Raw genomic sequence first — 13,231 nt, forward strand, 5'->3', positions numbered from 1 at the left:
GTATCCATGAAAATTCAGGTAAAATGTTGACAAACTTTAAATATTAGGCCTAATTTTAAAAAGTTAACCTAACCATTGTGTTTGTATATTTCTCCAAATTTGGTTAAAACAACCCAGCGTTAAAAGCTAAGTGTTAATTTGAGCAACATCGCCTAAATACAAAAGGTGTAAGGATGACAGTTGGTAAGGACAGTAGGCTAGTACCCAACACTGTAACATGTAAACACAAACAATCAACACGGTGCTAGAACATTGTTGTAAAATTAGCACCAGTCTGTGGTATGTTTCGAGTTAGTGTTTACATCGCTTACACAAGTGTCCGGAGGGAGGCGTTTCCAAGCGAGATGGAGGAGGAGATGCCAGACATTGCCCACAACACGCTTGCCGAATAACTGACTGACTGTCGCGCGGGAAACAAAGGCTGGGCTGCCGTGAAGTCAACAGTCGCTCCATCCTGAAGCCATGTGAGAGAGAGCCGCTGCTGCACAGCACACATTCAGCGTCGGGTCGAGCGCCGCTCCCCGGAAAACAAACCGCACGCCCCTGCCAAAAGCCGTATTCGCTACCCGAGAGAATAAGCGAATTAATGCCCATCATTAGGTAGTAGTATCCCAGTCGTATTGATCGCCTGTATCGTTTACGCCTCCGAGCGGGGGTTTGGTTTTTCCCGAGCGGGCGCGCGAGAAAAACATTTTGCTATCGAAAGGGAACTGCTCTGACCATTGAGTAAGTATTCATTTATCAACAATTGCCATTTTCTTGCTTTTTGGTCGTCTTTCGTTTCCTGGCATCTCCGTTTTGTTGTTGTGATGTAGGCTTGGCATCGCAATGGCGCTTTAAATCGTCTGGATGTCTGTCTTGCAATAATAACGCGAGGATATCATGATTTTAATGTAACTGTGCGAAATATGTCACATGCACATTTTTGCAGAGAAAGAGAGAAGATTGATTCACACGCTTTATAAATGTCACTTCTGTCATTGCATGTTTACATAAATTGTAGTAGTCTGTTTTGAGTAATGGCCCAATAACACGCTGGTGCGTTTTTGCAGCGCATCCCCGTGTTACAGCAGTACGTGCTCGGGTGTGGAGAGCCACATCTAGTAATACTGATGAAAATGGGTGGGATGATCCAATATGGCCGTGTAGACCTGGATTTAAGCAGCATATGTTGTGGATTATTTTCCTATTCAGTTGGATTTTGGTAATCTAATAGTTCATAAATGTGAAATAATTAAGTACACTTAAGGTCTGGCGCGTTTCTGTGTCAAATCTTTCCGCACCCACCGCGTCCATATCGCGCGTTTATTCTCCAGCTGGACGCGCTTTATTTTCGCCAAGGAGATATAAAGCGTGAAGCGTCTTGTATTTTACAAATATGTCATATAGTTTGTTTGTTTGTCTTGAATAGGCTAACTGATATGTCGTTTAATGTGTGGAGAATGACAAGACGCACATGAAGGGGAATTAATGGGACAGTGATGTCAGCCCTGTTACATTTCCAAAGCCAAAGCTTTGTCAGTCAAGTTTACGCTCCCTTGAACATTTGAGGCACTGGGTCATTGGAGCCACTAAAGCAGCTTCCAGAAAAGAAATCAATGACATGTTTCTGAAATTAGGGTTGGTGTATAAAGGTTACAGTGTGTGCACTACTCTGAAATATAGCTACAATTATTAGGTTTTGGATTGGCAATAGCCATGGACTCCATGGATTTCTTGATTTTATTCAGATTTAGAATTTGAGAATTAAAACACAATCTGTGATTGATAATAATTGAAGATGCTTTCCAAAAAAAAAAAAAACAAGATATTTAAGATAATTAATTAGACACAGCTAAAGAATTTTACCATTGCAACCTCTTTAAACTTGTACTTCCATCTAAAAAATATTAAAAGTGGCATACAATAAAAAAAACAATCATTTATCAAACTTGGAGGCCAACAAAAGACATGGAGAAATCTGTCTATCAACAGACATACGGATGAATTTACTAATCAACATGTATTACTAATTTCTTCTCTCATTTTAAGTAAATCATATTATATCATTTGTTCTTTTGTTTTGCTAATGTATGGCTATTTTGCAGCAATCATTGATTCCCTTGTTGTCTTTTATTTAAAATGAGGGAACAAATCAAGTTTTTTATTACTATTAAGTTGTGGCTACAGTTTAACTTAAATGTGTTGTAAATTAGAACATTCTGTCTTGATTTTATTAAAACAAAAGAACACATTTTTAATTCATGACCACAAAATGAATATTCACTTATGCTTTATAACCTAAACCTATTGGTAAACCTAAATATGAAATCTCTGCAAGCTTGTATTCATCTGCTTTCACTTTTAAATGCAACGCCCGCAACTCAAAATCCAAACAGCTACTGATGGAAAGAAAGTCCCACTCTAAATTTAATTATTCTTTTTCAGTTAACCATTGTGCAGACCATTGTGTTTTGATGAATGCCATATTACAAAAGAAAAGATTTGTTACTACTTTGCCTTCATTGTGACTTTAAGGACACAAATTTTCATGAGATCTCACCATATAAACAGGCTTTGACAGTAAAGGATCAACAGTCAATCACATGGCATTTCTGTTATATCATGTGTAGAAACTGTTTTCTTATTTTTGGGAAATATTATAAATGCTTCTTTCTTGAAATTAGTTTTTTTTAAATGTGTAAATGGTTCATCTGTAATGAAATATGAAAGGGAATTACTCTGAGGGTACAAGTCATAATTGTATGGTACTGTACCAAGCCATAGAACAGCCTTTGGGTAGTCATTATTTTCAGCAAAGGAAGACCAAAATATTATAAACAACATTATTTGCAACAAACAACATTACAGCTAAAAGAATAAAAAATAATATTGTGATGATTTTTTTTAGATTGTTGCTTGCATTTAGATTAGGTAAAAGCCTAACCAGACACAATTAGGCATGGGATGATAACCGGTTTCTAGGTTTACTGTGGTTTGGAAAAGTCAAGGTTTTAACATCGCAAAAACGTTTCTGTTATACCGTTCCTATGGTAGATGTAATGTAAGTTTTTTTTATGTGTTTATTTAATGTGTTGTAAAGAAATCCATGTTATTGAAACTAATGAAGACAGCAGAAGTCATTGATTAATTTGAATTATTTAGCCTGTGATGTTTAGTGTTCCAAAGTATTATAAATGTTTCCTAAAATAAAATGTATTGTGTTCAGTGGAGGAATTTTTTTTTTTTTATCCAGACATTTAAAAATAATTTATTTTAGAGTAGTTATCACAATACCGTGATATTTTTATCCAAGGTTATCATACCGTCAGAAAGTTATACCGCCCCATGCCTAGTCATAATTTACATCTAAATGTGACAGAGAGCATCTGCTGCTGTGTTCAGAAATATCGTTCTGTAATGCCCCTGTTAAATAAACAGTAAATAAATATATAAAGTGGCATGCTTCCCTAAGAAGACATAGTCCCTGGCATAACACAACGTTGCTATGCAACAACAATAACGATCCGCTATGCTGTTCAGTGATATTGTGAACAGGTGTTCTTCATCATAGCTGTCACTATATAGAGAGCCACAGTCTGGTTCCAGAAGAAAAATCTTCATTCATTTTCTTCATGGGGAAATTGATTTTTAATGTAGTTGTGGAGCTGTTGTCGAAAATAACCCAGATAGAATGCTGTATTGACCAATCAGCCGTATGTTCTATAATGTATAGAGTGCACAATCACTTTAAAATATGATTTCTGAAGCTAACAGCTACTAAAACTACTAAAACTCACCAATTTAAAACCAAAATTATTGATTCCAGGGGCTTTCATCAACAATAATCCACTAAGAATGTAAAAAAATATATATGTATGTCACTGAGGCCCCAGTCCACATAGAGTGGAGGAACTATGACATCAATTTGTATTAAAAAAAAACCGGAAGCGAGTTAGCATTTCAAATGATCTGGTTCCCTCGTCCAAAATCAATAAGGTTTGTGGCTGACACAAACTCAAGATACTTTCACGATTTATTCTACAACAAAAAACACACCACACTCTACACTCTTGATTTTTTAAATCGGTTACGCTTCTTTAAAAAGATGGTTGATATCAAGTTGCTAAATGGGACTACAGGCGATGTTGGAGACACTATATGTCATCGAGCTGAACTGGTCTGGAACACAGCTCGCTTGCGTTGGGCATTTGGATTTGTCTGTTATTTAAATATTTTCATGAAGAGTATTTTATAGTTTGTAGTATCTTTCTAATTGGGAATTCATTTCGTGAATGCCTTCACTTTTAGAGACCGTCATGTAGGCATGGGACGATAACCGGTTTCAAGGTATATCCCAACAAACACATTTACGTTGTAGCGATGTCTGCACAACGTTGTATTTTTTCAAAGGCAACGTCGCCACTTACGTGCTCGCTACATTGTTACAACGTAGAAATGTAAGACGTAACAAGGCTGTAGCAACGTTGTTGTGTGAGATTCAGCAACCGTGAGACGACGTTCTTACTACATGTATTAATGCTTTTTTCCTGGCAGTTTATCAATCCTGCCTAGAATACAGGAAAAGCAGTAATAATTTTCCAGTATTGCTTAATATTAAATATTGTTTGTTCATTTTTCCTTTTTAATTTAACAACTGCATGTGTAAGCTTTAAAGTGTAAAAATGTCACACTAATGAATATAATAAATAATATTATATATTTCACATTTAATACATACAGTAAACATCTAATTATATGCAAACAATATAAATTAAACTTTAGATTATATTAAATAATTAACTATATATGATTAAACTAAAAGTCTAGGCTTAATTAAAATGTCAATTAAGAGGGTAAACAAACAAGAGAAGTAAACAAGAAAGCATTAAAATATAAATAAATAAATAAATGTAAATATATTAAAATACAGACACTACATTGATGCTCTGGACTATAGAATACAGCAGACCGGGGAACGCAGCAGAAGACCAGGTGTAGTTGTTGGTACGGAGAAAGCAGTCAGAGAAAAACAAATCCAACAGAGAATCCGGTTCAGAGATGGATCCACAGCAGCCACAAGTCAAAATAGGCAGTAAAAAAGAAAAAAACAGATCAGAGCTTGACTCAACAGGACTACACAAATGACCACTGATTTAGCAAAAGAAGAAATAAAGCAATATACTCACGTCTCCTCGGTCGTTGTTGAATAAGACGTCGAACGGTCTGTTGAAATTTAAATTGATTTATTGATGAGTAAATGTTGTACAGTGGTCGCCCATGCCACCTAAGCACAACCTAAAGCAACGGCCGTTTAAATGGCAACATTATGACATCGTTGTGACAACCTTCAGCAACAATGTAGATCCTCAATCTTTTTACAAGGTTGGTACAACGTTGTAGGAAGGTTGTTACGTCGAGGCAACGTTGTGTGTTTGTTGGGACTGCAGTTTGGAAAAGTCAAGGTTTTAAAACCGGCAACATTTTTTTGCGATACCGTTCCTAAGGTATGTGTAAGATTTTTTCTTTATTTTAGGACAACAGTATCTCCAGGAAAAACATAACCAAAGATGCCATTTTATATTGTAAAGAAATGTGTTTTTGAAACTAATGAAGACAGCAGAAGTCAATGATTCATTTGAATTATTTAACCTGACATGTTTACTGCTCCAAATAATTATAAATGTTTCTTAAAATAAAATATTTTGTGTTCAAATTTTGTCTGCAAACTTATTATGGTAGTTTAGTTAAAAACGTATATATAGCACCTTATACATAGCAACTCAAATGCATTTTATATTGTTACTATATATGAAGTCTGACAGTTGTGTGGTCACGTGCGGTTTGTCACTTCATGGGTGTATTCCAGCAGTAAGAACTCCTGACAGCTGCCACGATTTGACACGGTTAAAATTGAACAGCTCTGGACTGTCTCTGATGTTTTAACCTCTCACCTATATCTCTTCCTTTCTCTATCAGAATTCTGTAGCAGATAATAGCCTGTAACAGACTCTCCTGATTTACTCAAGCCTTTCCTGCTCACTCCAGCACATTTGAAAATATCCTAATAACTGCTACAATTCTCGAGTGCGCACTTAATGATGCACTTTTTCACAAATGGACAATTTAGAGAGGACCGTTCACGAGAGCTAATGTCCATTTACATTTTTTTGAAAGTGGTTATATGGACAGCGTTAGCTCAGGATGGACAATCCACTTAAATTTGATGGGTTGTAAGACAGTCCTCGCTAAAACCCCGAAGGTCTGAGAGAAATTGCACCAGCTAGCTGAGTGTGACCTACATTTCTATATGTTTGAAAAATATATGCGCTCATGGTCTAACAGTTTTAGGAGGTTAGCATCCTCCCTTCCTTTCCTTTTCCCGATGGCTGTTCGGGCCCTGGTTCATGTTATGTCTCAGAAATAAAAGGGAGTGTGTGAAACTATTGGTACTGTTCTTTACCAGCCAAGCTGGACCTTCTCAAAATCCTCACATTGAAGTTTCTCAACTCTCCCTCCCACATTCCTTGCAATCAAATACCACTTAGAGTTTAACTCGGTGGATTTCTATTCCTTCGTAATTTAGTATGGGTGGCCTTTTTAGCTCATTGTGGGTACTTTTTGGTTTCTTAAACAAGCATATTTTGTGAAAAGTATGAAATGCCAAATGCCCCTAATTTGTAAGCGCCACAAGAGAGCTTGTAAGATTAGTCTACATTTTTCTAAGTGCTCTAGAGTTTCGCTAAAGATGAACTAATTCAACATCTGCAGTGTGTAACAAGAATCCCTTCAGATCAGATGATTTGCTCAGTGAATCTGGTTCTAAAGTTGAATTATATATCCTACAGGCTTCTAACATATACCAAAGAGAGATTTACATTAGTATTTTTACATTTGAGGAATAAAGATGGCCTGATTTGGTGTAACTTTTGTAACAATGCATAATTAGGACCTGACATTTCTGTGACACCATTGCATATATACATAAAAAAAGAAGTCTTTGACTGAAGTTGTGGCATGTATTGTTTTTGCATGCATCGGATTTTCTCTGTAGAAATCTTGCCATGATTATCTATTGGCTGCTCTTTGTCACTTTTGGCATTTGAAACACTTTTGTTGGCCAGTGAGTGAACCAGTGAAAAGGTCACAGCATGGCTTCAGTGTGTTGCCCAGCAGTGGACTAGAGAGGGGAAACAAGCTGTAAGATAAGTGCACCCACACTGGAGACTTCACAGATTGGATAAAGCTGGCCAGTGTTGTGTTTTTCCTGGACTCCCAAGTGCTTTTCCAACGCTGTCAATGAGATGTGGCGAAAGGAAATGGCTGCATGGTGTTGAAAGTTTTCAAAGAGTTTTTCCCCATTCCTCTATTGCTAAATCACTGATGCACCGCTTCAAAAAAAAGTTTCAGAACTAGTGAAATTTATTGCTGATTATTTGAATAAGTCCAACTAAAGAACTCGTATGATTAGTGTGTGTTATTGATAGAAATGAATAGGGATGCACAATAAGGTTGGGTGATGTCGACTAATTTGGCATCATATGATGTCTAATGTGAAACATCATGATGGATGATGGCATTGTTGTAGGCGGTGAATTAATTATCTATGAATAATTAATTGATTCATAACGAATTAATTATTTGTAACCTACCGTTTCAACTACCTGACCCGCATGGTCTTTGTTTTACCAATAACCAAATCATAAATAAATTTATGAAGTTACACACATAAAGTTACACACAAATTACCATCTGTCAATCACTTTTTCTGTGGGACTCTGGCATGAATAGGCAAAGTGATCTGTGTCGTTATAACGATGTCGACAAACTTGGTTGGTAAAAAGGTGCACAACCAACAGCAACCAATCAACAGTATCTGAGGTTTTCACTAAAATTATTAAGTACAATCGTGAAAGCGAAAGATTAAAGCAGTGTACTGACGCTGTGACACATTACCTGATTGGTTCAAAAGACCAAAGAGTTCTTAGATAGAGAGAAGCTTAATTAAATATCACGTTTAACAACTTTAGTGAGACGCAGTCCAGTGGAACGTCCGTAATAAACTGACGTGCATTGCTCTCTGGGGTTTTGTGTTCAAAGCACAAAATATAGTGTAGAAGGCTATTGCGGAGGATAACGGTGCTGGCTTAGCATCGTGATGTCTATCAGCCATCAGCGATGGACGATGGCATCATCTATCGACCCAACCCAACTGCACAATATATTATTTCAGCATCGATATCGCAGTGTGCGTGTTTGCAATAGTCACATCGCAGGATATGCAATGTTGAGTTTATATGTTGGGACTTTATTTGAGCAATTTCGAAAACATGAGTTTATCATGAGAGTTTAACCATAGTAAACGCTTATCCTTTGCATGTGTTTTTAAAACCTGTGACTTCATATTTAGACACAAGAAATTTTGTACGTTTAACAAATGTTTCGTTTATTGAACTATTTACAGTAAAGATTATACAGTGTTTTTATATATAATTATTACATTTCTGTATATGAATACTGTTTGGCTACCCAGTACACCATAAAGCACTGTAAATTTCATTTTCTTTTCTTTGCTTTATTGTATTTATCTGTGCCTTGTAATAGTTTATTACATTTAATGCATGATTCACACCCAGAATGATCTCAAATCAGTCTAAATGAATGAATTCTGTCCAAATAGAGCTATTCAAGCTGTCTGGTAAAATTTTTTTGTTCAAATCGCAATATACATTGCAGAAAAACTAAATATTGCATTGTCATATTTTTACAATATCGTGCAGCCCTAATTATGAAATAATAACTCATTCTTATCTATTTGTGAAAACGTATGTGGGCACACACTTTGCAAATAGTCTGGCATATTAGAGTATGTTTACATGACAATAATATACCAAAAATGTAAAAGTGTTTGCTTGGTATTTTTGAAAAGTTGCATTTGTCTGTTGTTGTTGACCAGCTCTTATGGATGAAGTTGTTAGTAACATTGTGTAAAGATGCAATATTCTAAAATTTGGGACTATCAGCTGCTCTTGTTATGGCTAAAAGGGTCGTCCCTGTGATCTTCATCTGGACAACCTGCTGTCTGATGGTTTCAGTCACTTTAGAAATGCTCACAAGCTCGCAAATTTGTGAAAACTGGAAAGTTAAGGTATGATGTTGTTTGCAGCTCGTCACTTCATGCTTTTTTTCTGATTGAATAGATATCCAGTTGTGACAATGATAGATGATAGGTGAAATGCATTCATGATGGATATAAATATCCGATCACTCAGACCGCTTCAGGAGGTGGTCTGGTATGCATTCCATATGCATTTAGACCTGTCCAGTTTTGTCTGGTTGTTGAAACCACAAATGTAAATTTTACTCCCCAAAATGTAAAAAATAAAAATGAGAGCACATGTGTTGTGGGCTATACGACCATCACTTATACAAGTGAAAATTCATAAGCAACGGAAAGGCACAGATGACAGTTTGATGTTTGTTTGTGTGTTTTTTTTTTTTTTCGGTTCAGTTTACTTTTGACCATGAAATGAGGAAATTAAATAGTTAAATTAATATCAGATGGTAGCATTAACAGCAGGGACACAGCATGCACCTGTAGCCTATCTCTGTGAAAAAAGAAGAATCATAATAGAAAAATATGATGTTTCATTCGTTTACAAAGGTACGTTGTTTTGTTTTTGTTAGAGTATGGTATACATAAAGTAATTTAAACCAATGATGTCTTGCAGATGACAGAATAGATGTTTCATTTAGCTTATAATGAAAGTAATCACGGAACCAACCTTGTGATCTTGTAATGATGTTTTATAGCCTACATATAAAATAATTTGAATGCCAAATAAGATAAATAGCTTACATTTCTGTAAAATGTAGTGTATCTGCCACTTTAGTTGACGTAACCTAGTTAAATTTGCATATAGCTCAGGGTTTGAAGATAATAATCATATTAATTTATCAGAGACTCATTCATGTGATCAAATGTAAATGGAACTGTTTTCAGAAGTCAGATAGATATCCAATCAAAAAACACACATGAAGTGATCAGATGTAAACAAGCCCTATAACTAGGAACATAATCTGAAGGTGTTCTCTTATTTTAAAAATGTAAAAAAAGAAAATAATTAGTGTTCTTCAGAATATACATAACATATAAGTAACTCTTTTACTCCTGTTTAGATATCTAAACTATCTATCTTACTCTTTTAAATGGGAATAGGCAGTGACATCAACATTTTGGAAACTGTAGGAGTTTCTCTTAATGTTGATCTCCACAGTATGGGACTTTCTACCAGAAACCACGTATTATTCTACCAAAAGATTTTCTGTCCCTGAAATAAAAACATAAATACAGTAAATAAAAGTATTTCATCCCAAAAACTTCTGAAAAAATTAGAATGATGGTTGATTTTCGGTTAATTGTTCTGTAAAAGAATATGACATTAATTTGGTTCTCAGATTTGTTTTCTTTATTAAAAACACTTGACAAATTTACAAAGCCTGTTATTGTCCTTGTCCTCAGCCCAATTGAACCTACAGCTTTAATAGTTTTGGTAAAAAACTGTTTAGAAAAAAAACTTACTTCAGAAATAGCAAGTTTAAGTTGTTTTCATTGACATCAATTGATTTAACATAAAACTCTAAATAAATTCTACAAATAAAAACTATTTTACAATTGTCCCCATGTTTCTGTCAGTCACCTTTGCATTAAATTTAACATAAAATGGGTGCAATACACGTTTAAGGCAATGACTCTGAAGTGACATCATTTAATGGAGGAGAAGCTGACAGTGATCAAGGATGCGTTATATTATTAAATTGTATAATTTTATACTTGGTTTTGTATGATTTTTTTGAGGATGAGGAGCTTAAGTCAGGCCCTGTCACAAGTGAAAATGTACGTTTCTAGTAGAATGTCTCATACGTTTGTTTGCTTGTATGTTATTTATTTTGTCTGAGTAATAAATACCTATAATATTCATAGAATTGTACATATTCATAGAATGATGCAGGAATCATGTTAGACCTTGAACAAATGGTTAAGCGTGTTTTGTCAACTGTTATCTCTGAATCATTTGCATCACTTGTCCATGTTGCTCCACTTTTCATGAGTGGGCTTACTCCATGATTCATCCTTGGCGTGATCTCAAGTGCTGCATTTGTGACTACACTAGTAGTTTAAAATACATGTGTTGATGCAACATTGAGCACTTTTACACTGAGGAGAGGGTCTGGGGTTAGTTTGAGTTCAACAGATATTCCATCAGTCAACGGTTAATACTTTGCGCTGAATGAACAGAAGTAAATCACTCGCTATTGCGTGGATTTCCATTGTGAGCGATTCTTTAGGTCTGAAATCAGAGAGATAACATATCGACAAACATTCCCTGTGAGGGAGTCAACATGTGACTGGCTGTGCTCGGGTGGCCCATTGAGATCACTAATCAGCTGGATGACTCTCCCCTACAGCCATTTTCAGGAGAGAAGCTCTTTCTCTGTGGACCAGCGCAGAAGCCTGCAGTAAAACAAGCTTTGACAAAAGACATCATTGTGCCAGGTTCAGCTTGGCCTTCTAGAGCCCATCTTCCCATTCCATGGTTAACCTCTTTTTTTATCCATGGGTCCCTTTTCCTTTGATTATTTTTTGTAAGTTTCCTCAATCCATGCTTTGTATGTTTGACCTCCCGTCAATGTAGAAAACAAGAAACCACAAATAGTGGATCATTTTTGGGCTGCTTGTTTTGATATTTATTCTGGTTTGACTTTTCTGCCGTATTAAAGATACAAGAGTAGTTTTATTCGTAATTGATTAAAAGACTGGTGTGATGGCAAGTAAGTGTGAATGCTGCCATCTGAACCCTGGTGCGCACCAAACAAGCAGAATATGATTGCTGCAGGTGCTTTCACATTGGCTCTTTAGTTTGAAACTGGGTGTGGTTTGAAAAACTGGTAATGTGAAAGCTGTCATATGAACCTGGGAGAGCCTGAATCAAGTGTCCTGAATCTGAGACTACCTGATGAAAGCGGTCTGAGTTCAGTTACAGTGGAACTGTTTTGTTGTTTGTATGAATTTGCACATTTGTTCATGAAGTTTAACCAACAAGACATCATTAGTTTATCAAAACATAACGTTTGATCATTTGGTTTAATCATTGTAATTGCGATCATAGCAGCAAAATGTTAACTGGTCTGTTTGGAGTTCTACCCCCTGACTGTGAGTTACCATTTTATTTTTCTGAATTAATAGCTTTTCTGTCATTATTAGCAGTGGAAGTCTCCTCAACCCCTATCTCCTTACGCATGGGATGATAACCGGTTTCTGCGGTTTGGAAAAGTCAAGGTTTTAAAACCGCCGATATATAGCTAAGATTTTTTTTTTCTTTTTTTATGTTTTTTTGTTTTGTTTGTGTTTTAGGGCAACAGTATCTCCCGCAGAAAAGATATCCAAAGATGCTGTTTTAAATTGTAAAGAAATCTGTGTCTTGAAACATGAAGCCTGACATGTTTGCTAGGCATTGGCCGTTATAAGATTCTGACGGTATGATAAAATATTTGGATAAACATATCGGTTTCACAGTATCATGGAGTTATGATTACTGCTCTAAAATATATTCTTTTTAAATGTCTGGGTTAAAACATTAACTTTTTACCCTTTGAACACAATATATTTTATCTTGAGAAACATTTAAAATATTTTGGAAGAGTAAACGTGTCAGGCTAAATTAATTATTGACTTCTGCTATCATCATTTGTTTCAAAAACAGATTTTTTGCAATTTAAAACGGCATCTTTAGATATATTTTCTGCTGAAGATACTGTTGTCCTAAAAAACAAAAACAAAAAAGAAACGTAAATAAAAAATCGTGCACAAACTTTATGAATGGTATTGCGAAAAATTTTGACGGTTTTAAAACCTTGACATTTCCAAATCGCGGTATACCTTGAAAATGGTTATTGTCCCATGCCTAAAGTTTACTGTTCCAAAATATTTGAAATGTTTCTCAAAATAAAACGTACTTCATCCGCCATTTTATCATGATCACCGCTTCACTCCTATTCATTAATTATCTCGCGGTAGATCATGGGAGAGCATAGCATCCATCAGATGCACACTTCAGAATCTCACCGGAAGTAGTAGGTTATCTGGGTACTTTTTGCATACTGTTTTTCGATTCGGATATACTACTCAGCTCAAATACCATTTTTAGCGTACTATATAGTATAGAAGTATGGAAATAAATCGGACGCAGTC

The 13,231-nt window shown here is 35.6% G+C and overlaps 1 protein-coding gene across 2 annotated transcripts in view; it reads left to right on the forward strand.

Annotated features, from left to right (window-relative positions):
- Window positions 1–357: 357 nt before the first annotated feature.
- Window positions 358–13,231, forward strand: part of palm1b (paralemmin 1b) — a 47,734-nt gene continuing 34,860 nt past the window's right edge. For both annotated transcript variants that reach the window (XM_056476106.1, XM_056476111.1), the window contains exon 1: window positions 358–726. The gene's annotated coding sequence lies outside the window, so the exon portion shown is untranslated. The remainder of the gene's footprint in view (window positions 727–13,231) is intronic.

Source organism: Danio aesculapii, chromosome 2, assembly GCF_903798145.1.
Source record: "Danio aesculapii chromosome 2, fDanAes4.1, whole genome shotgun sequence".
In the NCBI taxonomy this organism is placed as follows: domain Eukaryota; kingdom Metazoa; phylum Chordata; class Actinopteri; order Cypriniformes; family Danionidae; genus Danio; species Danio aesculapii.